General features: G+C 45.5%; 1 long non-coding RNA gene across 1 annotated transcript; it reads right to left on the reverse strand.

Moving 5' to 3' along the window:
* Nucleotides 1–1,874: 1,874 nt before the first annotated feature.
* Nucleotides 1,875–8,473, reverse strand: LOC130543048 (uncharacterized). The gene is made up of 3 exons (XR_008958070.1): nucleotides 8,396–8,473; nucleotides 3,367–3,443; nucleotides 1,875–2,046 (listed from the first exon to the last, which is right to left on the reverse strand). It is a non-coding gene; the product is annotated as an uncharacterized LOC130543048 (long non-coding RNA).
* Nucleotides 8,474–25,177: the final 16,704 nt, after the last annotated feature.

Below are 25,177 nucleotides of genomic sequence, written 5' to 3' on the forward strand. Positions count from 1 at the left end.
AAAGACCCTTTTTACAAAGGTTTTAGAATTAGAATATGGACATATCGGGGTGCCTGGGTGGTGCAATCGTTAAGCGTCTGCCTTCTGCTCAGGGCGTGATCCCGGTGCTCTGGGATCAAGCCCCACATCAGGCTTCTCCGCTAGGAGCCTTGCTTCTTCTACTCCCACTCCCCCTGCTTGTGTTCCCTCTCTCATTGTCTCTCTCTGTCAAATAAATAAATAAAATCTTTAAAAAAAAAAAAAAAAGAATATGGACATATCTTTGGAGGATGCAGGTGCAATTTTCAATCAACCACATCCTCTACCTTTCTCCTTCTAGATTCCTGCTTAACTAGCCAAGCCAAGTCACTGCCCTGAGCTCATATATATTCCAAGCTCAGTCCACTTCTTTCCACACAAAATGAAGGACCAGTTACTCTGTCTGAACTTCTGCCCCTCACCACTGTTGTTCAGGGCCATGGTCTGCGAGGCCATAGCACAGCAGTATGTTTGGCTTATCTCAACCCACGCATTCATGGCTCAAGCTTGACCCCTTTCTCCCCTCCTCTATAAGCTGTTTATAAGGGACCCTTCATGCAGCCCCAGTTACAAGCTGAGAGGCCCTGATGCAACAACATTAGTGGATGACACGGGGCCTGGACCACCTGCTTGTGCAGCTGACTTGTGCCCAACATGGGATGAGCTGCTACCATCTTACTATAAACTGCTGTTGGGCCCACTGACCGGATGACTTGGTGGGTCTGGCAGACCCCAGCTCAAGATGGGCAGTTCTGGCTGTAGAGTCACTTGAACTTCTCTTGCTGGGTTCTGTCTCCATCAAGGTCCAATAGCACATCAGGAACTGTTGGGTTGGGTTGGTTGGGTTTTTTGGATGATACACATATAATTCTCAATTACAGATGACATGGCCTTGATCCAGAACCAGAAGTGCCAACATTGTGATTCTCTCAGGGACTTGCCATAAACGCCAGATAGCATCTTTTCCTAACACAGATAACACAAATACGTAAGGTCTGCCAGACTATATGGTGCAAGTGGCAGGGCCGCCAGCAACACAGCCTGACTCACTGCGGAGCCCTATCCTGCTCAGGGCCCCAGTCAACACCAACGGCCCTCCATGTAATTCAGTAAATGGCCAGAGCAACATTCCCACCCATGGAATCTACCAACCTCAGACCCAAAGAAGCCTACTCAACATTGTGCTTCATTCTTATTGGAGAGAAGTATGAGATATAATCATTTGCCTTTTATTTTGGAGGGAGTATCTAAGCCTGCCACAAACCACTAGACCCCTAAAACCTTCACGGACCCATTTAACAGGTTGGAAGATACAAGGTCAACAGCTTGTATTGAATTAACTCAAAATGGATCATAAACCGAAATGTGCAAGCTAAAACTATAATATCTGTACGGCGCAGGTTAACTTCAGCTGATCTGGGTTAACTCAAGGTATTGACCCTTGGCCAACGCTGTGGACTACATTAACTGAAGATAAATGATGTTCTAAACCATGGGTAGTGGGGCGCCTGGGTGGCTCAGTCGGTTAAGTGTCTGCCTTCAGCTCAGATTGTGATCCCGGGGTCCTGGAATCGAGTCCCGCATCAGGCCCCCTGCTTCACAGGGAGCTTGCTTCTTCCTCTGCCTCTCTCTCTGTCTCTCATATAAATAAATAAAAATTAAAAAAAAAAAATACAACCATGGGTAGTGAGTTGATTCAGAGCAGGACCACCAGCCTGTCAACACTGTTCAGTAATCACTGAATTTGTTATTTGTACCTTAATGAGGCCTGCGGGATGTTAGAAGTTAAGGCTGGTCACGTAGCTGTAATGTGCCTTTGTGACCTGCTCAATATAATTATAAGACCCCACCCTGAGCAGACTTGGGCTTCCAATACTGAGGGGCTTCGCATACAGGGTACACAAGTGGTTTGAGACCCGAAATCAAAGTGCATCCTGGGTAACTGAGTGGTAGAAGTTCAAAGAAGCCTGCGCCTGAGATCTTCAGACCCCTGCAGTGCATATCCTCCTTCTGCTAGGACTGCAATGCCTGTAATAAAATATGAGTAAAACTGTATGAGTCCTATAGGTCATTTCAGCAATCGAACACTGAAGATAATTATGTGTAATTAGCACAAACTTCTGGAAGAAAACAAAAGAAAATCTTAGAGACCTTTGGTTTGGCAAAGACTGTTTAAGTAAAACACAAACAGCATCATCCATAGCAAAACAAAACCCAGTAGAGTTCATCAAAATTAAAACTTTTGTTCTTCAAAAGACACAAGACGCTGCAATGAAAATGGAAAGGGAAGCTATAAAATTGAAGAAAATGTTTGCAAAATATATATCTGACAAAGGACTTGAATCTGGACTGAAGAACTCTTATAACTCAATGAGAAGACAACCCAATTTTTAAAAAACCCAATCGGTGAATGAGCAAAAGACATAAACATACATTTCACCAGAGAAGATATACGTTGGCAAATAAGCTCATGAAAGGATGTTAAACATCATTAGCCGTTAGGGGAATGCAAATTAAACCCACAATCAGATATCACTACATACCTATCAGAATGATGAAAACACAAAATAGTGACAATACCAAATGCTGGCGAGGGTACAGAGAAACTAGATTGTGCATCCATTGCCGGTGGGAATGTAAAATGGTACAGCCACTCTGGGAAATAATTGGGTAGTTTCCTATAAAATTAAATATACACTCACCATAAAACCCAGCAATCACATTCTTGGACATCTGTCACAGAGACATGAAAACATGTTCACACCAAAATCTGATCACAAATGTTCATAGCAGCATTATTCCCAATTGCTAAAAACTGGGGGGAAGAAAATGTCCTTCGGTGGGTGAGCGGTTAAACAAACTGCGGTACATCCACACCAGGAAACAGCAATAAAATGGAACAGCGTACTGACAGGTTCAACGGCTTGGGTGCGTCTCAAGTGAATTGTGTTGAGTGAGAAAAGTAACACTGATCCAATCTCAAAAGGCAACACACTGTGTGATTCCCTTTATATAACATATTTGAAATGACCAAATGGTAGAGATGGAAATCAGATGAGTGGCTGCTGAGGGTTAGGAGTAGAGGAGAGGGAGAAAGGGGGGTAGAGGTCAATAAAGGACAGCCTGAGGGAGTCTCGAGGTGACATAATTGTGGTGTGTCTTGAGTGTAGGGCTGATTACATGAATCTACACCTGTGATAAAATTGCACAGAACTATTCACATTCTCACACACTCACACGCACGCACACACGCCCACACACACGGGTGCAGGTAAAACTAGCGAAACGTGAATAAGCAGTGGCAATTTGCTGGTTTTACGTTGTACCCGTAGTTAGGGAAGACGTTACCTTTGGGGACAACTGGGTGAAGGGTACGTGACACGTCCTTGAACATTTTTCTGCACCTTGTCATGGATCTCTAGTTGCTGCAAAATAAAAATGTTTTAATCTATATTATGTTTTAAAATGCTTCCCCACCCTGCCCCTCTCCATCGCTGTTCCTCTGCTGCTAAGGCCAACACCAAGAGTAAAACTGCAACTGCTCAGTGTCTATGTAACACTCTAATAAAACCACTCCCCGCCCCCGCCCCCATCGTCTCAGCGTAGGGACACAGCCAAAAGTAACACTGACCCAATTCCAAAAGCTTTGAGCAGACAGGAAGAGCTTGGGCAATTCTGGAGGGCACTGGGAGGGGAGGATCCTCACGGCAGATCCCCTAGCTCCACCCCTCCTCTCTCCCAGAGCTGCCTCCCGCCCTCAGCTCCCAGCCTTCTCCTCCCCTCCTCCCACGTCCCTCCAACAGGGTTCTTTGGGTTGGGTTTTTTTTTTTGTTTTTTTTTTTTAATGATTTTTTATTATATTATGTTAGTCACCATACAGTACATCCCCGGTTTCCGATGTAAAGTTCCATGATTCATTAGTTGCGTATAACACCCAGGGCACCATGCAATACGTGCCCCCCTTACTACCCATCACCGGTCTATCCCATTCCCCCACCCCCTCCCCTCTGAGGCCCTCAGTTTGTTTCTCAGAGTCCATAGTCTCTCATGTTTCATTCCCCCTTCTGATTACCCCCTTTCTTTATCCCTTTCTTCCCCTACCGATCATCCTAGTTCTTATGTTCCATAGATGAGAGAAATCATATGATAGTTGTCTTTCTCTGCTTGACTTATTTCACTTATTATCTCCTCCAGTGCCGTCCATGTTGCAGCAAATGTTGAGAAATCGTTCTTTCTGATAGCTGAGTAATATTCCATTGTATATATGGACCACAACTTCTTAATCCAGTCATCTGTTGAAGGGCATCTCGGTTCCTTCCACGATTTAGCTATTGTGGACATTGCTGCTATGAACATTGGGGTGCATATGGCCCTTCTCTTCACTACGTCTGTATCTTTGGGGTAAATGCCCAGTAGTGCAATGGCTGGGTCATAGGGTAGCTCAATTTTTAACTTTTTAAGGGACCTCCACACTGTTTTCCAGAGTGGCTGTACCAACTTGCATTCCCACCAACAATGTAGGAGGGATCCCCTTTCTCCACATCCTCTCCAACAGTTGTTGTTTCTTGCCTTGTCTATTTTTGCCATTCTAACTGGCGTAAGGTGGTATCTCAGTGTGGTTTTGATTTGAATTTCCCTGATGGCTAATGATTTTGAACATTTTTTCATGTGTCTGTTAGCCATTTGTATGTCTTCATTGGAAAAGTGCCTGTTCATATCTTCTGCCCATTTTTTGATTTGTTTATTTGTTTCTCGTGTATTGAGTTTGAGAAGTTCTTTGTAGATCTTGGATACCAGTCCTTTATCTGTAGTGTCATTTGCAAATATATTCTCCCATTCCGTGGGCTGCCTCTTAGTTTTTTTGACTGTTCTAAATAGATCATTCTAGACCCATGCCCCTTCTTCTCATCCCTGCCCTTAATAAGCAGCAAATACACTAACACCTCCTCAGAAGACAGAGGAAGGGGAAGGTTGGGAGCACTTCCTTGTACAACGTTTTGTTCCTGTTTTTAAAAAATGGGTAAAAAATATGAATAAAAACTTCAGCAAAGAAGATACATCGATGGCAAATAAGCACATGAAAAGATGTCCAACATCATTAGTCATTCAGTAAGTGTAGATTAGAACCACAGAGAGATACTACTACTCGCCCACTAGGAGGCTACGATCAAAAAGACTGACCAGGCCAGTGTTGGCAAGGATGTGGAGACTGGAACTTTCCACACTGCTGGCGGAATGTAAAATGGTGCAACTACTTTAGAAAAAGGTTAAGCAGGTTTTTATAAATTTAAACATACAAATTTCATTCGACTCTGTCATTCCACTCCTTGCCATTTACCCAAGTTTAATGAAAATATACGCCCACACACAGACTTGTTCATGTCCATAGGGGCTTTATTTGTAATAGCCAAAAACGAGAAACATCCTGAAACGTCCATCAGTTTGAGAACGGATAAACGAATGATGGCACATCCACAAATCCACAAGGTGAAACACTACTCAGCAGTAAAGAGCGAACTATTGACACAGTAACACGGATGAATCTCAAAGTAATTGTGCTGATGGGAAGAAGCCAGACGAACGAGTATATATTGTATGATTGTATCTGTATAAAATTCTAGAAAATGCAAACTAATCTATAGTGGCGGAAAGCAGACCAGTACTTGCCTGGGGAGAGGGCAGGGGGAAGGGGCTTCAAAAAGAGATGCTGCTTGGGGCCAAAAGCACGCTTTGGCAGGGTTGTGGCTGCCAGCAGGCTGAGAGCAGCTGTGGCTCCGCTGGGCCTGGCTTCCGAAGGCACTTCCCAGTTCCTCACCAACACAGCCCAGCCTTGCAGGGGGCAGCGGGAGGTTCAGCGCAGCCTGAGGGGTTACGTTTCTGACCTTGCGTGTGGATACACACATCTCTGAACTACTATCAGTGACTGATGCACTGAGAGCAGAAGGAGGTGGAGCAGGGGCTGGTGGGAGTGCAGACAACCTCCCGCAGGGGCGCTGGGAGGGCCTGGCCAGGGTAGCGCCCTCCTCCCCCTTCACGAACCCCAGCCCTCCCCCCCACCCCAACCCCAACCCCTGTCACTAACAGCACCCTGGAGAAATAAGAGCTGTTGTACCAGCCTCGACTAGAGGATTATTTGCCTGTTCCCCTTTAACCCTCTTCTCAGTTCTGTCAGTCTACCTTTGCTTGAATTATTTTTTTTTAAGATTTTATTTATTTATTTGACAGAGATAGAGACAGCCAGCGAGAGAGGGAACACAAGCAGGGGGAGTGGGAGAGGAAGAAGCAGGCTCATAGCAGAGGAGCCTGATGTGGGGCTCGATCCCATAATGCCGGGATCACGCCCTGAGCCAAAGGTAGACGCTTAACCGCTGTGCCACCCAGGTGCCCCTTGAATTATTGTTTTATATTGAACAGGCTGGATGTGGACTGGGGAGTGGGGGGCAGGGGGACTGGGGTTTAAGTCTCAGGAATAGTTCTTCTCTCATTTCTTCAGGTAGGGTGAGCAACACCTGAAGTCCTGGCCTGGACGCTGGGGGCCTGACATCAAGCCTCTGCCTCCTTCTGGATGTCAGACCTTCAGTCTCACCTTGGGATATGGCGCTGTCAACCACTCGAAGATCCCCTTGTGCTCTGAGAGGCTCCCAGACTTCTGCTCACTCACTGCACTCTGTCTCTGTTGTTCATTTTTTAAATTACAATTTGGGGGATGCCCGGGTGGCTCAGGTGGTTAAGCGTCTGCCTTCAGCTTAGGTCATGACCCCAGGGTATTGAGATCCAGCCCCGCATGGGCTCCCTGCTCAGTGGGAATCCTGCTTCTCCCTCTGCTGGCTGCTCCCCCCCCAACCCGCTTGTGCTCTCTCTCCCTCTCTCTCAAATAAATAAATAAAATCTTTAAAAAATAAACAAATAAATTACAATTTTGTTTTTCAAATACATGGAAAACAATGTGATAAGCCCAGATTTCCCAGATGTTTCCAGGTTTCCGGAGCAGGACATCTTGGTGGGGGCCCTGCGGCTGATTCCGTCAACTCCTGTGCCCACAAACAGCAGGAGGTTCAGGGGTGCCTCCTTGCCCCGCAGCCCTGACAGAAGGCCTGCTCAGCAGCAGCCTCCCAGCCTCAGGCTCTGGCTCGCGGCAGGTGAAGTTTGCCCACCGAGCCCCTGGACACAGCATCAGGTCAGGAACAGAAAATAGGCCTCTGAATCTTTATTTCTGGCCAAACTTCCCTCTGGTGACAGGCTCTCAACCCATGCGTCCCAGATGGGCGTGGCCTTTGTGCAGTGAGCACCTCCGGGGTTCTCTGGAAGCCTCCCCCCAGCTTGCTGATGGAGACGTCCACTCCAGGGCCCACTGTACCCGGGCCCCTTGTCTTCCGCTGCACTAGTGATCAGGCACCGAGCAGGCATTTGGGAACATGCGGCCGCTGGGCCCCAGGCTCCAGGACGGCAGTGGTACAGGTGAGGCCCGGCTCCCCCCCCCCGCCCAGCAGCTGGCAGGTTTGGGTGAGGGACACAGAGGAAGCCAACCAGCTGCAGCAGAAGGTGGAGTGGCAGTTTGGAGAAGGACGTGACAAAGGTCTGGGGGAGCAGGGGGAGGTATGCCAGATAAAATGATAGAAGTCAGAAGGCTTTCCTGGGAAGGGGAAATAGAAGAAGAAATAGAATTTCTGGAACGGGCTGGGGAGGGAAGGAGCACAGCCAAAATCTTTCCTCATGGTCCTCGTGCTGCCCCACAGCGGGCCAGCAAAGCAGGCCTCGCTCTGAAGTTGCACTCGGCCACGTGCCTCTCCTTGGTGCCTGGGGTGCTCAGAGCTGCAGGGGTTCACTCTTTATTGGCAAACTGAAAACATAAGAGCAGCAACTGGGGCGGGAAGGGAAAAGTGGGGTCACTCAAGCGGTCGGTTATCTAGGTCACCCAGGGATTTGTAAGAGGGGAACTTCATGGGTGGTGCAGGCCTGGCTCCTTATCTAGTCGTGCAGCTTGGCGCTGTGTCATATCGCTGGCAGTCTGTTCCTCGAGATGAATGCCTTTGAAATGGATGCCTGGGCTCTCAAAAGCTTACGGTCAGGCCCTTGCCCAACAACCACCACAACCACGCAGAGCACAAAGCTTCCTTCAGCTGCTGGCCCCACTTGCCTGCTATGAGGCCCGGCTACCTGGGGCTGACCCCTGTGGACCTCCCTCTGCAGGGGCTGCCCTTGGGCTCCAAGATGATCTGTACCCTTTCTAACCTCCCCAGGAAGGAAGGAAGGAATCTTTCTAAAGAAAAGGACAAGGCAGTGAAAAGTGAGACATTCAGTAAGCTTTGAAAGGTGTGTTGTTAGCAGACTGCGTGGGGAATCCTTGGAGCAGCAGTGAGCCACGTGTAAGACATACTGGCCTGACGAGCTGCTGCCGTCATCGAAGATTCCATCCCTGCGTGAGGAGAGCAGGAAGGACAGGGACTCTCGTAAAACCTGTGGAACAAAATGGGGACACACATCCATAAGTGCTAAATAAAGACACGTGATATATGAGAGCAACTCCTCCCTACAATGTTTGGGGGGGGGGGAGGGCCCGAGGGCAGAACCAAGCTGAGGGCCTTTCCCTGAGGGTGTCTATGAAGAAACACCACTCACAGAGTTCCACTTCCAGGATGGCGGCGTGAGGAGCTCCACAGGGAAACAAGCAAAGCTGGTAAAGCTACACCGTTTAAAGTCTCTAGAAACTGTCTTAAGGGTATTCAATAAATGAAGAAACATTTATTCAAGAAAATCTACTAAAACCCAGTAAGAACAGTGAGAGTCTGGGATTTGAACCACATCCTGTTCCTTCCCTCCTCTCCCCTCCCCAGCTCAGTTTGACAAAAGCTCTACTCTGGGCAGATGTAGCCAAGAAGACCAGGATCCCTCTTCCCTCAGTCCCCAACCAAGGGTGTAAAATAATAAACAATATGTATAATGATCTTTGCCTCCAGCCCCTGGCACAGAGCTCCTAAATCCCTTAGGTGTAGGGCAACCTCCTGGGTGATAGGAGTGTCTTTAATTCTAATGCGACGACTCTTGGTGGGCTCCTGGGTAGCTTCAGGATGGGAGCCAGTCACCAGAAAGACTAAGCTATGATTAGATTTGAAATTTTCAACCCCATCCCTCATCCTCCGGAGGGACTGAAGACTGGGTTAATGATAGATCATGCCTCCATGTATGTAATGAAGCCTCCATAAAATTCCCAAACTATGGGATTCAGAGAGCCTCTGGGTTGGTGAACACACCTATATGTCAGGAGGGTGACACACTCCAACTCCACGAGGACAGAAGCTTCTGCTTTCGGGACTTTTCTGGACCTCATCTTATGTCTCCCTTTATCTGACTCTTCACGCACATCCTTTATTATGCCCTCTATAGTAAACTGGCAAAACATAAGTATTCCCCCGAGTTCTGTGAGCCACTCTAGCAAATTGTCAGCCCCTAGGAGGGGGTCATAGGAACCCCAATTTATAGCCAGTCAATAGTAAGTACAGATGACCATCTGGAACTTGCAGTTGGCATCTGAAATGGAGCAGTTTTGCGGGAGTGAACCCTTAGACTGTGGGATCTGACACTCACTCCACGCAGTGTCAGCCAGTGTTGCAGAATCGCATGATGGATGGAAAACACACACATCTGGTGTCAAAAGTGTTGTGAGTGTTATAGTAGTATGAGAATAAAAGAGAAACACTGGAGTGATTTTCTTTCTTTCTTTTTTAGGATTTTAAGTAATCACACCCAACATGGGGTTTGAACTCACAACTCTGAGGTCAACAGTCACAAGCTCTACTGAATGAGCCAGACAGGTGCCTCAGGAGTGTTTTTCTTACACAAAGGGTTACTGTTTTTCATCAGGAGAAGCAGGCCACCAGCACTTCTCATCTCCAGCTCTAAGTTGAGGGGGCTAAATTACTGGTGAGTGAGGCCAAGAGGTCAGGGGCTCCTGTTCTCAATCCAGAGGATAGAGGCTCTACTCCAGGTGCAGCACGCCAAGAATATCGAAGTCCTGATCGCTTCTGCCCCAGCTTATTGGTAGGACAGAGAGTCCACAGCAGGGAAAGCAAGCTGAGAAGACCAGAGGCTACCACCCCCACCCAGCTCCCTAAATAGTGGATCGCAGATATCCCCTGGGGGAAAGGCAGCCATTTAGAAAAGAGAGCTCTGAAGCTCTCCCCAAAGGAATTGACTTTATTTAAAATGGAGTGTGGAATGGTTCAAGTCTAAGGACACTCTTAAAAACAATAGTTCCTCTTAATTAAGAGCAACAAACTAAACCATGGGCAAGCTAATTCACTAGAGACAACCAGGAAGAAAGAGAGCTAATAGACAATCTACTCAAAAACTGGCCTCTGAAACTACCCTTGCCTGAATCTAATTGGATCAGACCAATAAACAATTTATGCCCCAGGGCACTGTAGAAAATAATAGCAATTAGCCAGTAATTAGTGGAGCCTAACATATTGACGTAATACCAAATGAGGCAGACAACTTAACAGAGAGATCAAGGAAAGAGACAGTCAACAGAGCCCTGCTAAAAACATGATCACCCCAGGGTGAATGTGCACTTGCCTAACACTGCACCCTCTGAGAAGTGTCATCAGAGGCTCTGCATTGTAGGGGAAACAGACTTCGCTAAAACAGACAAGTGAAGTTGCACAACGAGCAAGCAAACACCACCACAAGCTAGCCGGAACAGGTGGAGGGAAATCAGTATTCAGACTGCTTTTCTCCTAAGATCAGGAATAAGACAAGGACGTCTGCTCCTGCCACTTCTACTCAAAATTGTACTGGAGGTGATAGGGCAATTAAGCAAGAAAAATAATTAAAAGGCAACCACGTCAAAAACTAATGATGTACTATATGTTGGCTAATTGAAATAAATAAATAAATAAATAAATAAATAGCATCCAGATTGCAAAGGAAGAAGTAAAAACTGTCTTATTCACAGACGACATGATCTTGCTTATAGAAAATCCTAAAGAATCAAAAGAATAAAAAACCTTTAGAACCAATAAATGAGTTCAGCAAGGTTACAGGATAAAAAATGAATATACAAAAGTCTATTGTATTTCTACACACTTGCAGTGAACAATCCAAAAATTAACTTAGGAAAATGCTCACAATAGCACCAAAAAGAATAAAATAATAAAAGGACAAATAACCCAGTTTATAAATGAGCAAAGAATCTGAATAGACATTTTTCCAGGGAAGATATACAAACGAAAAGCACATGAAAAGATGTGGACACATTAGTCATCAGAGAAATGCCACATCAATACCACAACGATACCACTTCACACCCACTAGGATGTCTAGAATCAAAAAAGTCAGCTAACAATAAGTGTTGATGGAGATGTGAAGAAATTGGAACACTATACTCTGTCAGAATGTAAAATAGTGCAGACACTTTGTAAAAGACTCTGAGTTCTTCAAACAATTAAACAGTTACCGTATGACCCAGACATTATACTTACAGGTATACGCCCAAAAGAAATAAAAATATATTTCTACACTAAAACTTATACACAAATGTTTATAGCACCATTGTTCCTAATTTCCGAAAGGCGGAAAAACCCAAATGTCTATCAATGGATGAATGGAAAACAAAATATGATATACCCACACAATGGAATATTATTTGGCCATAAAAAGGAATGAAGTGTTGATATATGCTACAACACAAATGTATCTTGAAAACATGGTTACATGTAAAAAGCCTGTCACAAAAGGCCACAAAGTATATAATTCTATTTATATGAAAGTCCAGAAGAGGGAAATAGACACTGAAAAGACACAGTGGTTGTTTAGAGCTGAAAGGACAAGAGGTCAGGAAGGTTACAGCTAAAGGCTATGGATTGTAGGGTTTTTTTTAATGTTATCTCATTTTTTTAATTGACATGTAGCTGACATAGTACAGGGTTTCTCTATGAGGTAATTAAAGTTTAAAATGCAATTGTGGTGACGACTGCACATATTGTGGATATACAAAAAACCTTCAGTTGTACACTTTAAACGGGTGAATTGTTTGGTATGTGAATTATATCTCAATAAAGCTGTTTTTAAAAATGAAAAAGAAAAAATATGTATATATATACACACATAAAACTAAAATGCATGACAGCAGTAATGCAGAAGGTATAAAGAGTTAACGGAGTTTATTCTAAGGTTCTAGCAGTATTAGAATACTGAAGAAAGTAATCATTTGTATTAGACTGTGTCTTGATTTCCAGTCCCCCAGAAGCTGACCCTGAAACAAGCATTCAGTATAAGCCATTTGGGACTTGATCCCAAAAAGACGGTAGGGAAGCTGGGCAGGAGCAGGATGGACCAAAGGAAGGTGTGCAGTAAAGTAAGTCATCACTGCAAACAACGGGACTCAATCCTGTTGGAGAACTCTGGGAGACTGTGGAAAGCACCCGCTTCGAGTTATCCCACAGGAGGGGGTGTCTTTCCACCACTTCACCCCAGTCACTGGTTGAGCGCTGCTCCTGGGGAGCAGTAAATCTCAGGCCCTTCTGACCTGCTTTCTGCATGGGCAGAGCAGACTCCAAAGCTGGACAAAGACCAGGAAATCAACATGCAACTCACTGCAATAGACAAATGCAGGAGAAAAAAAGCATTTTTATAAAATTATGTCCATTTATGATACATAAAACATTTTGCATACCAGAAATAGAAAGGGGCATCCTAAATCTGGTAAAGAGAAAAATGTGTATAGATATATCTTTCAAACAAATAGTACTGGGCCAACTGGATTTCCACATCAAAAATAAATAAATAGACCTTGACTCCTACCTGACACCATGTGATCATTTCCAGATGTAATGTTGAGCTAAATGTGAAGGTAAAAAAAAAATAAAGTGTTAAAAGAAAAACAAAGGAGAGCACCTTCCATGACCTTAAAATAGGCAAAAATGTCTTAATAGCAAGTAAAAAGCACTGACCATAAAAGAGAAAATCGATACACTGGATATTTCTCTTCAACAGAAAGTATCATTAAGAGAATGGGAAGGCAACATACCTGCCTCCAGAATGTATCTAAAGAATTGCTACAAATGAAAGGGAAAAAGACAGATCATCTACCAGAAGAGACAGAAGATCCATAGCCCCCACGAGGTGATGCAAATGACCAAGAATGAGGAGCCGCTCCATTTCATCAGGGAAATGCAGATGAAAAGAACACCTGCGTGACTCAGTCGGTTAAACGTCTGCCTTCAGCTCAGGTCACGATCTGGGGTCCTGGGATCCGCCCCAGTCTGGGTACGGCTACCCACTCAGCAGGGAGTCTGCTTCTCCCTCTCCCTCTGCACCCCCGCCCCCGGCTTGTGCTCTCTTTCTCTCTCAAGTAAATAAAGTCTTTAAAAAATAAAGGCACACCTACCAAGGGGTACCTGGGTGGCTCAGTCAATTAAGTGACCGACTTATGATTTTGACTCAGGTCATGATCTCACGGGTTATGAGATCAAGCCCTGCGGTAGGCTTGGCACTCAGCAGAAAGTCTGCTTGAGATTCTCTCCTTCTGCCCTCCCCCCACTAGCGTGCTCTCTCTTTCAACTTCTCTCTAAATAAATAAATAAATCTTAAAAAAAAAAAAAAAGGCAAGCACACCTACCAAAAAGATTCACACAAACACACTGGAAAATGCCAAGCCAGTGGGGGTGCAAGGGAGCAGACAGGGCTCTCCAGGGGGGAGTGTGAAAAGGAACAACCACTTGGAACCTGTTTGGCAGAATCTGTGCAAATCCTGGGGTCCCTGCGACTGGCGTTTGTCAGGAATAGACCCAAGAAAAAGGCGGATAGAGGTTCAGCTACCAGCACTATTCTTGATAGCCCAAACCCAAATTTGCTGCCTACGTGTTCATTAGCAGCAAAACCGATAAACTGAAGAATACACACCATGGAGATGCCATAAAGTAATGAGAATAAAAAGGCCTCAAGTGCATGAGAAAAGCTCATAAATGCCTAAAATAGTACAGCTTGTTTGATTCCATTTATATGAAGTTCAAAGGCCAGAAAAACAAATCTATGGGTTAGAAGTTCAAAGAATTGTTACTTGGGCCGGGTGGGAGGGGGCACCAGGGGCCTGCCGGGGCCTGGGAATGTTGGTTCTCAAGCTGCTGCGCTGGACGCCCAGGTGAGCTTGCTTTGTGAAGAGTCATCAAGCGCCACCCTTAGCTGCACTCTTCTGTGTGTATATTACACTTCAATAACAAGCATTAAAAAAAAAAAAAGATTTATTTTTAAGTTATCTTTACACCCAACATGGGGCTCAACCTCACAACCCCAAGATCAAGAGTCACATGCTCTTTCAACTGAGCCTACCAGGCGCCCCAACAACAAGTGTTTTTTCAGTCATTATTTTTAAAGTCACAAGCTCATGAACAGAAGGGCTCTTAGTCTAGGGTCTGCCAAAATGGACACTAAGTGTGTTCAGACTGCTATAACAAAACTATCACAGACTGGGCAGCTTCTAAACAACAGAAATGTATTACTCACAGTTTTGTAGGCTGGGAAGTCCAAGTTCAAGGCACTGGAAGATTTGGTGCCTAGTGAGAGCTCACTTCCTCGTTCATAGACAGCTGTCTTTTCACTGTGTCCTCGCGCGATAGAAAGGGCGAGGGAGCTCTCTGGAGTCTCTCTCTCTCTTTTTTTTTTTCCTGCCTGCTGCAGCCGCCCCATCCATCACAGCTTCTGCCTCCTGATGCCACCAGGACCGCTGGGCATGCGTGAAAGGTCACTCAGACAGTTGCCCGGCACGACCATTCCCTACAGGGCATCCCGGCCTCCTCCACAGCAATATGGAGTCTCTCTTAAAAACGTACTGATCCCAATCACGAGGGCCCTACCCTCATGACCTAATCACCTCCCAAACGCTCCACTTCTCCAAATACAATCACACTGGGAATTAGATTTCAGCAGATGACTTTTGAGGGGACAGAAACATCTATTGACTAACCCCTGGGTGTCGAATAATGATCACAATCCTAACTCTTAGGCCCATTTTACTGATGAGAAAACCCAGGCTGGGACTTTCTGGCCGCAAACTCTGGATCAGAGTGGCCATCACGTCCCGGCAGGCTGTTCAGCATGACGGAAAGCAGCAGTCAGCTTAGAAAAGGTCCTCGGGAAGAGCACTGGCAAGGTGCACACATGTCAGTGACAGGAAGCACATAGTATATAGAACATTTTATAAAACGGGGGAATCTGATGTGCCAACCACGCAAGAAAGGTATTATACAACATCTTCCTACAGAAGGCTGTAGACTGGTTTGGTAAAAAATGTATATAAATATGTAAAATGGTTAGACAAATATAGTGGCTACATAAATATTGAAAAAATGAAGAAAAGGTGTAAAATAGTGCTAAAATTGATTCCAGGTGGAGAAATGGTAAAACCTGCAAAAATACACACATTTATCTTTGTAGATAGGTATAGATAGGTATTTCCATCTATACAGTGGTTATATAAATAAACATAATGTTTAAAAGGACCCTGTACACACACTTTTTTTTTACATTTCTTGATAGATAAGATGTATTCAGTGATTCAAAAAATACATATTCAGGGGCGCCTGGATGGCGCAGTCGTTAAGCGTCTGCCTTCAGCTCAGGGCGTGATCCCGGTGCTCTGGGATCAAGCCCCACATCGGGCTCCTCCACTAGGAGCCTGCTTCTTCCTCTCCCACTCCCCCTGTTTGTGTTCCCTCTCTCGCTGGCTGTCTCTCTCTGTGTGTCAAATAAATAAATAAAATCTTTTAAAAAAATACATATTCAGATACTTAATGATTAGTTATTTGTCGAGGCATCTGGACTCTATGAAGACAAGTTTTTCCCACCAAAACTCCAGCAACGTCAAGCCAAGGATGGTCCTGCCCTAGGGTGCCGGTGGGAACACTGACCCCAGGGGGTAGAACCAGCCAGTGGTGAACATGGATTGGAGCATGTGACCATAATGGTTCTCAAAGGGCATTGAGCACTAAGTTTGTACCGGGGCCCATTCCACATTACCTCTCCTATGAAGGATTTTCTGTTATCCCCAGGTTAGAGGCAACTGGGGACCGACAAGGAACATCTGGCACAGTAGAAACTCTATAAATCTTTTAAGTGCCATGAGAATTGGTGGGCTAGTCCTGGTTTTTAAAGAAAACTTCAGATTTGGACAAATACATCCCCAAATCTACTCCCCCTAACCTGGGAGTGTCTCAACAATGAGACCACAGGAGGGAAAGGAATAATGCGGACAACAGTCCTCTACTGCCACCTTGTGGCTACTAGGGGTGGGCGCGGCCTTGTCTCCCAAATGAAAACTGCCCTGGGATCCGCACCCTTACTTGCCTGCCTCAGAGGTCAAGCCTCAGAAAGAGCCCCAGGTGGGTAAAATGATGAGCTAACCCTGGCTTCATGCCTCGTTAGGGCTGCAGGCCGAGGGGCGAGTTGCTGGGCCTGACCTGAAGGGTACTACAAACAGAGACATCCGGAGTCACAGAAATGTCAGAGACAAGCAAATGCAGGGAAGTTTGAGACACCTAGATATACCAAAGATACAGAAATCCATATGCAAACAACTCAGAGTCCCAGAAAGATGAAAGGACTAGAGAGGGAGGAAGGGAAAGAGGGTCGCAATTAGACCCATGAAGCGGCACTGAGGAATTCAGAGCCACAGACACACAGAATGGCCAGGCAAGAGGATCCTGCAACAGGAAAAACCCTCACCCCTGCTGTTCCTGTGGACTTGCAGGCAGTCCTCCAGCACATCTGAACACCCACTTTCCGAAGGTTCTGGACAATCTCATTCCTAGTCCTTTCCGGGATTCTGCACAAATTAGCTTACTCTGGGGCACCTGGGTGGCTCAGCCGGTTAAGCGTCTGCCTTTGGCTCAGGTCATGATCCCAGGGTCCTGAGATGGATTCCTCATTGGGCTCCCTTTTTAGAGGGGAGCCTGCTTCTCTACCTGCCTGCTGCTCTTCCTACTTGTGCGCTCTCTCTCTCCTACAAATAAATAAATAAAAATCTTTAAGGGGCGCCTGGGTGGCACAGCGGTTAAGCGTCTACCTTCGGCTCAGGGCGTGATCCCGGCGTTATGGGATCGAGCCCCACATCAGGCTCCTTCGCTATGAGCCTGCTTCTTCCTCTCCCACTCCCCCTGCTTGTGTTCCCTCTCTCACTGGCTGTCTATCTCTGTCGAATAAATAAATAAAATCTTTAAAAAAAAAAACTTAAAAAAAGAAAAAGAAAGGAAGAAAGAAAGAAAGAAAGAAACCTGAAAAAAACAAAAAAAACAAATCGGCTTACTTCACAGCATCCCCCAGGACAGACGAGGCTGCTGCCCTGTTGCAGTCCCGCTTCCCAAACCTTCACCCCTGCTCTTCTGGCCAGTGTTTGTAGGCTCCCTTTCATATACGTGCTGTATATTTCCATATACATAAACACGCCTGCAGCACATGCTTAGGAGAAAACAACAGGCTGTCCCACTGAGGCTGGGAAACAGCTGTGAATTTGGAGGGCCCATTCGTCTTTCCTGGGTTTCAGTGAGGACCCCTGCCTGGCTGATGATCAACAGGACCTGTTCTGACCCTCCTCCCCACCTGCCCCAGGCAGTCTGCTCAGTTCCCAGGTTTACCAGCAGAACAGGGCTGCCTCCAGGTGGACACTCGGCAGGCTCCAGGCTCTGGGAGAATTCGGGGTGCATTAACAGTGAAGGGACAGGGACGGAGAAGGTAGGAAATGGGAGCTCACCTGTTCAATCCACTATTCCGCATTCTCCTCTTGTACTCCCCACCATGTGTCACCCCCTGGCCACACTCAGTTTTCTTCAACAGACACCACCACTGTTGCTGGCCCAGAGGCCTAGATTATGGGAGCTGACCTGGATTCTAATTCTGGTCTCATCCCTTACCATCCAGGTCTCTGTGCCTCCACTTCCCCAACCATAACACAGAATACAGATAGGAACTATAAAATAGAATACTGCTAGGGTCAACTTCATCGTGCTGTGGGGAGGAGTCCGTGAGTTCATGTTGCAAAATGTGGCACTGAACAGTGTTAAGACAAGGGCCTTTGGAGTCAGACTGGCCTTGGGAAAACTTCAGTTTCTTGTCTGTAAAATGGGCACAGGAACTCTAAACTCATCAGTGGTAAGTATCTCATTTAAATGTCATGAGAGACCCTAAAGGACTTGAGATGTGAGACTTGGCTACTGTGGCTTTCAAATGTCCTATCCCCTCGGCTGTGCCTCTTCATCCCTCCACACCACTCGGCCCCTACCTCTTCCTCTTCGTGCCTCTCCATAAAGTCTGGCCTGCCCAGCCTATGGCTGCTAATCCTCAGAACATTCCCTCCACTGCTCATCAATTCCGGGCTGTCCGAACAACAGCTGCTGGTCCTCAGATAATCCCTCTATTTCCATGTCATTCCCATGAAACACCTGGAAGGCCTTCTTCAAATCAGCAGTCCCTTTGCTCCCTCACAGCCTTCTCCAGCCAGGCGCTGACTATGCTTCACCTGTGCTCTGGGTGATTTCCTTGCACGACCTCAAGCAGTGAAACAAGTGGCACCCGGTCCAGTGTAACAGACCTATTATTACTGGGGCAGGTGAGGCCTCCCTGTACACATGTGCTTTTCAGAGGCAACCCCAGTCTGAATCGTGCCCTTTTTAAATTATTACCTAGTCCAGTACTTTCATTCATAGTTTTACTACTATACAGTCTTAACTATATGTAAATGACATTCTTCTACAACTTTTTTTCATTCGATAGGCTCATAGTTACCCTAATCCGTGACTAAATCACTCGCTTCCCTGCCGAATACAGTTCTAACCCACGAAATGTAATAATTTTCTTTCTCCGGTCAATGGATATTAACACTGTTTCTGGGTTTTCTTCCATCAAAAACAGTCCTGATGGGAACATTTCTGAGCTACTGAAGCTATTGAAGCTTAAGCTTAAGAGGTCCCACGCCCCAACCTCACCCAAGCTGGCCTCTGCCTGCAGCCCAGATCCCTGCCCACATCCAGACCCCCTACCCCACACCTCCCACAGCCAGATGACCTCAAAGTTCTGTCCCCCCAATCCTAGCCACCCACTGCACTCGCTCTGGGATCCACCCTCATGTCCGCCAGCCTACATGCGGGCCCCCTCCCCAAGGCCAGGGCACGCTGGCACACAACTCCCCACCCCAGGGCCTGACGCCCTCCCACACCCAACTCCACCCACATTTGGGCCTCCTTCCACATCAAACGCCCTCTCAGATGTCCTTCAGTGTCCCTGCCCACCCATTTCCAGGCCCCTCCACCACACATCCCCAGGCTGTCTTCGCCCAGGTCCCAAGCCCCCACCCCAAGTCTGATCCCCCCAACCTCTGACCACAACCCTGCTTCCAGGCCTTCCCCCTGCTCATGCATGTTCTCCCTTTCTCTCTCTCAAATAATAAATAAATAAAAATCTTAAAAAAAAAAAAAGTGGGTTAATCACCCTAGAAGGAAGACTTCCATTCTTTCTCATAGAAATTATTCTAATTTTACATATTCTAATTTAAAATATTCAAATTCAGGGGGCACCTGGGTGGTTTAGTTGGTTAAGCATCTGCCTTTGGCTCAGGCCATGATCCCGGGATTCTGGGCTCAAGCCCTGGGTCCGGCTCCCTGCTGGGCTGGGAGCTTGCTTCTCCCTCTGCCTGCAGCTCCCCCTGCTTGTGCTCTCTCTCAGTCAAATATATAAATAAAATCTTTTTTAAAAAAATATTCAAAATCACTATCGTATGAAGTAGTGGCTATGATTATGCAATGTTACTAATAAAATTAATATTTTGACAGGCAATTAATTTTAAAATGTGTTATATTAAAAATTTTGTCGTCAGCTTTTTTAAATTTGCAATTGCTTTGCTTTGTCATTCTAAACATATATAAAGCTTCGGGGATGCCTGGCTGGCTCGGTGGAGCATGCCACTACATCTCGGGGTTGTAGGTTTGAGCCCCACCATGGGTATACAGATTACTTTAAAATAAAATCTTAAATATATATTACATATTTGTTTTACTATTTTATGATATATTTATTACATATAAATATATATTTATAAATAAAATTATGTGTGGTGCGTGTGTGTATGTGTGTATGTATATATGTATATGTATATATATATATATATATAGGCTTTCATACAAACATTACGTTCATAATTTTGTGTTCTCTTCCTAGAGAGAACTCCCGGCATTGCATGGCTTCAGCTTCCACTTCCGGAATCGCCCACGGGGGTCTTCTAGGGCAGGTGTGTCTGTTCTCTGAGGGACATATCTGGGGCATCACCACTGGGCACCAAGGTCACACAATTTCAGTTTTCAGAAGCAATATTGTTTTTCAAGACAGGTGAACTGAGACCTGTGTACCCCACTGTGCCCAGACCTAGAAGGCTAGAAGGTCTCAGTCACCATGGATGAAAGGGTAGAATATAGCAAACTCCACCCACCTCTAGCAGCAAAACTGGTTCTCCAAGGGCGTGTGGTGGAAGGAATGGCTACAGCCCTCACTGTGGAAAATCCCAATGTTGATCATTAGAAGTTAATATATTAATATTTTACTAGTTTATTAAGAACTTAAAGGTAAGTAATAGCTATCAAGACTTTATATATCAACCTACAAGGCATTTTAATTTTACATTGCAGGAAAAAAGTTTAAATTGCTACTCAATGTTTATACTATGATTTATTTCCCATTGTTTACTAAACTTCAGTTTCTCAATAGTTCTTTTTAGTTTGGTAAACATTGCTTGGAGGAACTTGTCATTCTCTTTTGTAGTCTGATTAGAGTAGAACGTAACACTAACTCCCTTTGTGTACTGGTAAAACTGCATAACAAATGACAGCAAAATGTCGCAGGGTTCTTAAATTAGCTAATGCAGTGGAGACAACAAAGACTTTGTCCAGCTTTGATTGTATTTGAATTCAGATTTCAAGCGGCCACAAATTCAATGCATTCTTTAACTTAACAGACAAGCTTCTAGAAACTACTAACATTCATAATCAACATTCTGTGCCAACACAGAACTAAAACCAGCTTCAGTGCAGACCCTTTCCGATCATAGTGTGGTCTCTTGAACCACCATCTTTATTCTTTTATTTTTTTTAAAGATTTTATTTATTTATTTGACAGAGAGAGAGAGCACAAACAGCGGGAGCAGCAGAAGGAGAGAGAGAAACAGGCTCCCCGCTGAGCAGGGAGCCCGAGGAGGGCTCAATCCCAGGATCCCAGGAACACGACCTGAGCTGAAGGCAGACCCTTAACTGATTGAGCCACCCAGGCGCCCCTTGAACCACCATTTTGGATCTTTCAACTTTAACAGTGCCAGTCAGTAAAAACATTCTCTCATTCTATTACTGCCAATAACTAAGTAATTTTCCTTATAAGACACTTATTATAATTAACTTATATAAAGATATAGATTCTTTAAAAAACAAAATTCTAGCAGAGTCAATTTTAAAGATCTTATTTATTGGCTTTATTCGAAGATTCATGAATCTGGCAACATCCCATCTAGCAGACAGAAGGGAGCTCTGAGGCACTGTACAAAGTGAAAGACTTCTATCGGCAGAAGAGAGGGGGAACAAAGACGTTATACTAGCAAAAAGTGGATTGGCTGTGGCAAGGTCACTTTCTTTTAGGAGATGACAGGGGTCTATCAGGCAGATTACCCCTTTAGTGCTGATCAGGTAGTTCCTGATTGACTGGTTTAAGATTCCATTTTGGAAAGAGTCAAAACTGTAATTAAGTCTAAGTTTGGTGATGTGGGGCTTAGCATAAGTGACTCCATTTGGGGGCCTGTTATCTTGTTTTAACAAGATAAACAGATTTGATGGAGAGACATTTCTTGGAATGAGAGCCACTGGCTCGAGATAAAAAAAAACCTTTTTTGTAAATTAATCTGGGTATATGTTTGACTTCATTGGCTCAATTTAACCAGAAAAAAAAAATGGCAAAGGGAAATTTGTGGCATACAAATGCTTTTAAATCTACGTTTCTATCACTGACCAATTCTGATGTCCCAGTCTAAGAAAGCTGTCTCTCTCCCCCATCACTCTCTACATCTCAGCTACTTTCTGTGTCTTGACTGCACCTGTCAATCAGTACTTGAAATATTGTACCATCTGTTTCTTTTTCCAACTCCTTGCCCTCACTGTGATGTCAGCCACTCAGGGCAGGAGCTTTGCATTGCCTGGTTCAGAGCCCCCAGTTCATGGAACTGGGATGAGAATCAAAATGTGTGTTGAATTATTAAACAGATATTAAATTAATTATATTAGAACAAAAATATTTTGAAAAGTTGTAAAATCAAATTGTAACTTATTTTATCTTTGTTCTTTTTTTTTAGTAAGTAAACTCTACCCCCAAGGTGGGGCTTGAACTCATGACCCCCAAGATCAAGAGTCTCATGCTCTACCAACTGAGCCAGTCAGGAACCCCTGTAACTTATTTTAAAAAGCATGGCATATATATACATGTAAGTGATACCAACTTTTTGGCAATTGGCACCCTAGTCAAAATAAAAAGTACACTTACTGGCTCAAAATATCTAGGGGTGCCCAGCTGGCTCAGATTATAAAGTATGTGACTCTTGATCTCGGGGTTGTGAGTTTGAGCCCTACATTGGGCGGGTAGAGTTTATTTTTTTTTTTTAATGAAAATGAAAATGAAATTGGTGTGCCTGGCTGACTCAGTTGGTAGAGAATGCAACTCTAGATCTCAGGTTGTGGTTCGAGCTGCACACTGGGCACAGAAATTACTTTAAAAATTTTTTAATATCTAAATATTATTATCTGCATAAAAATCACACACATGCCCCAAAGAGAAATATATATTTTTATATGCATATTTATATGCGTGCATATGTATATAATATACATATATATGTATATATATATATTTTTAAGATGTATTTTAGGGGCTCCTGGGTGGCTCAGTCGGTTAAGTGTCTACCTTCTGCTTAGGTCATGACCCCAGGGTCCTGGGATTGAGCCCCAGGTCTGGCTCTCTGCTCAGCAGGGAGCCTGCGTCTCCCTCTCCCTCTGTCTGCCCCTCCCCCTGCTTGTGCTCTCTGTCAAATAAATAAATACTTAAAAAAAAATAAAGATGTATTTTATTTAATTGAGAGAGCACACACACACACACACACACACACACACACACGTGCAGAGGGGGAGGGGCAAAGGGGGAGGCAGACAAAGAATCTCAAGCAGACTTCCCTCGGAGCACTGGCGGGGCCCAACTGCCGGGCTCCATCCCATTACCCATGAGATCACGACCTGAGCTGAAACCAACACCTAGAAGCTCAACCGACTGAGCCACCCAGGTGCCCCAAATTGTACACTTTAAATGGGGTAACTGCTTGGTAGGTAAATCATTTCTCAACAGAGCTATTTTAAAATCATATTAAAAATAAATCTCGTGGGGCGCCTGGGTGGCTCAGTCGTTAAGCGTCTGCCTTTGGCTCAGGGCGTGATCCCAGTGTTCTGGGATCGAATCCCGCATCAGGCTCCTCCGCTAGGAGCCTGCTTCTTCCTCTCCCACTCCCCCTGCTTGTGTTCCCTCTCTCACTGGCTGTCTCTCTCTCTGTCAAATAAATAAATAAAATCTTAAATAAATAAATAAATAAATCTCGTGCACAGTTTAATGTGGAGAGTGGTGGTTAAGAGCCAGCTCTGGGGCTGGAGAGCCACTTTCAGCTGTGTGGCCCAGAGCTTCATTTAACCATTTACTTCAGTTCCTCATCCTGAAATCCAGCGATGAATCCTCTGTAGATAGATTGTTGTTAGGATAACCTGAGTTAACACTTGGAAAGTGCTGGAAAACAGCCTGTCAGGTAGAAAGCACTCACTTAGGCTGCTCTAGTGGACAAAGCTGCTGTCACCCAGAGTGAGAGGTGCTAGTGCCCTTGAAGGGGTCATAACCTGAGGAGCAGACACATCAACAGAGAATCTCCTTATGTGCTTAGTGGTGGCCTGTGTGGCCAGGTGGATAAGGGGGTGACCTAAGACAGGGAACTCTGATCTATGGTGTGTGTGTGTGTGTGTGTGTGTGTGTGTGTGAGAGAGAGAGAGAGAGAGAGACAGAGAGAGAGAGAGACAATGGGAAGATTTTTTAAAAGATTTTATTTATTTATTTATTTATTTGAGAGAGAAAGCAGGGGGGAGGGACAAGGGGTTCTGATCTCAGTACCCTGGGATCATGACCTGAGCTGAAGGCAGACACTTAACCAACTTAGCCACCCAGGTTCCCCTTAAGTAATCTCTCCACCCTACCTGGGTCTCGAACTCACAACCCCAAGATCAAGAGTCCTACCGACTGAGCCAGCCAGGCACCTGGGAATGCTTTTTTTGGAAGTTGCTGACTGTCAAGTACCCCTAGGAAGTGAAGAGGCGTGTCCACGAGATGCTTCAAATACAAGGTCGAGAGCTGAGACATCTGGTTGATGAGAGACACGCGTAGTAGTTGCACAAGTATGCTAAGGGACCCGTGGGTAGGAAGAAAGCATCACTGAGGTCTAACAGAAACAGAACAAAAGTCAATGAGAAGTGTCGTCACGACCTCGGTTCAATGAACAGTTTTCGCCTCTCTCCTGCACAGGTCTCCAGCCTCGTATCTCGCCCTTGTTTGAAGCCCTCCCCAAGTCCAAGATTCCCTGCCGGCTTTCTGGCCTCCCTCCATGCAGCTCGCCTCCTCCTGCCCGTTCACTCCCCAGGCCGCCCTGCTCTTGTCTTCCTCCTCCCTGGCCTGCTTGACAGCAGCTGTGCTGTCCCTTCACCTCAGCTATCCTTCACAGCCTCTAGGGTCCCAGTTACCGAAGACCACGACTTCCCGAAGACCGTGACAATCACGGGGCACGAACGTATGAATGGATGGACAAAGACTATGTCAAAATTTAAACAGTCACCACCTTTACAGAGCAAAGAGGTGCCTGAACAGCTGCGCATGCGTAATACGGCGGCTGCTTGACAAACGCGCGGCTGAACCGGAGCAGCCAATCGGCGCGAGGAGGGACGACAGAAAAGCCCCGCCCATGCTGCCTGGGCCTTCGCCCCACAGGCGGCTTCACCCGCGGCCCCGCCTCAACAGCCATCTCTTAGTGGTGATTGGCTGGAAGCCAACATGGTTCTATTCCGAT

The sequence above is a fragment of the Ursus arctos genome, unplaced genomic scaffold (assembly GCF_023065955.2).
Source record: "Ursus arctos isolate Adak ecotype North America unplaced genomic scaffold, UrsArc2.0 scaffold_7, whole genome shotgun sequence".
Classification (NCBI taxonomy): Eukaryota; Metazoa; Chordata; class Mammalia; order Carnivora; family Ursidae; genus Ursus; species Ursus arctos.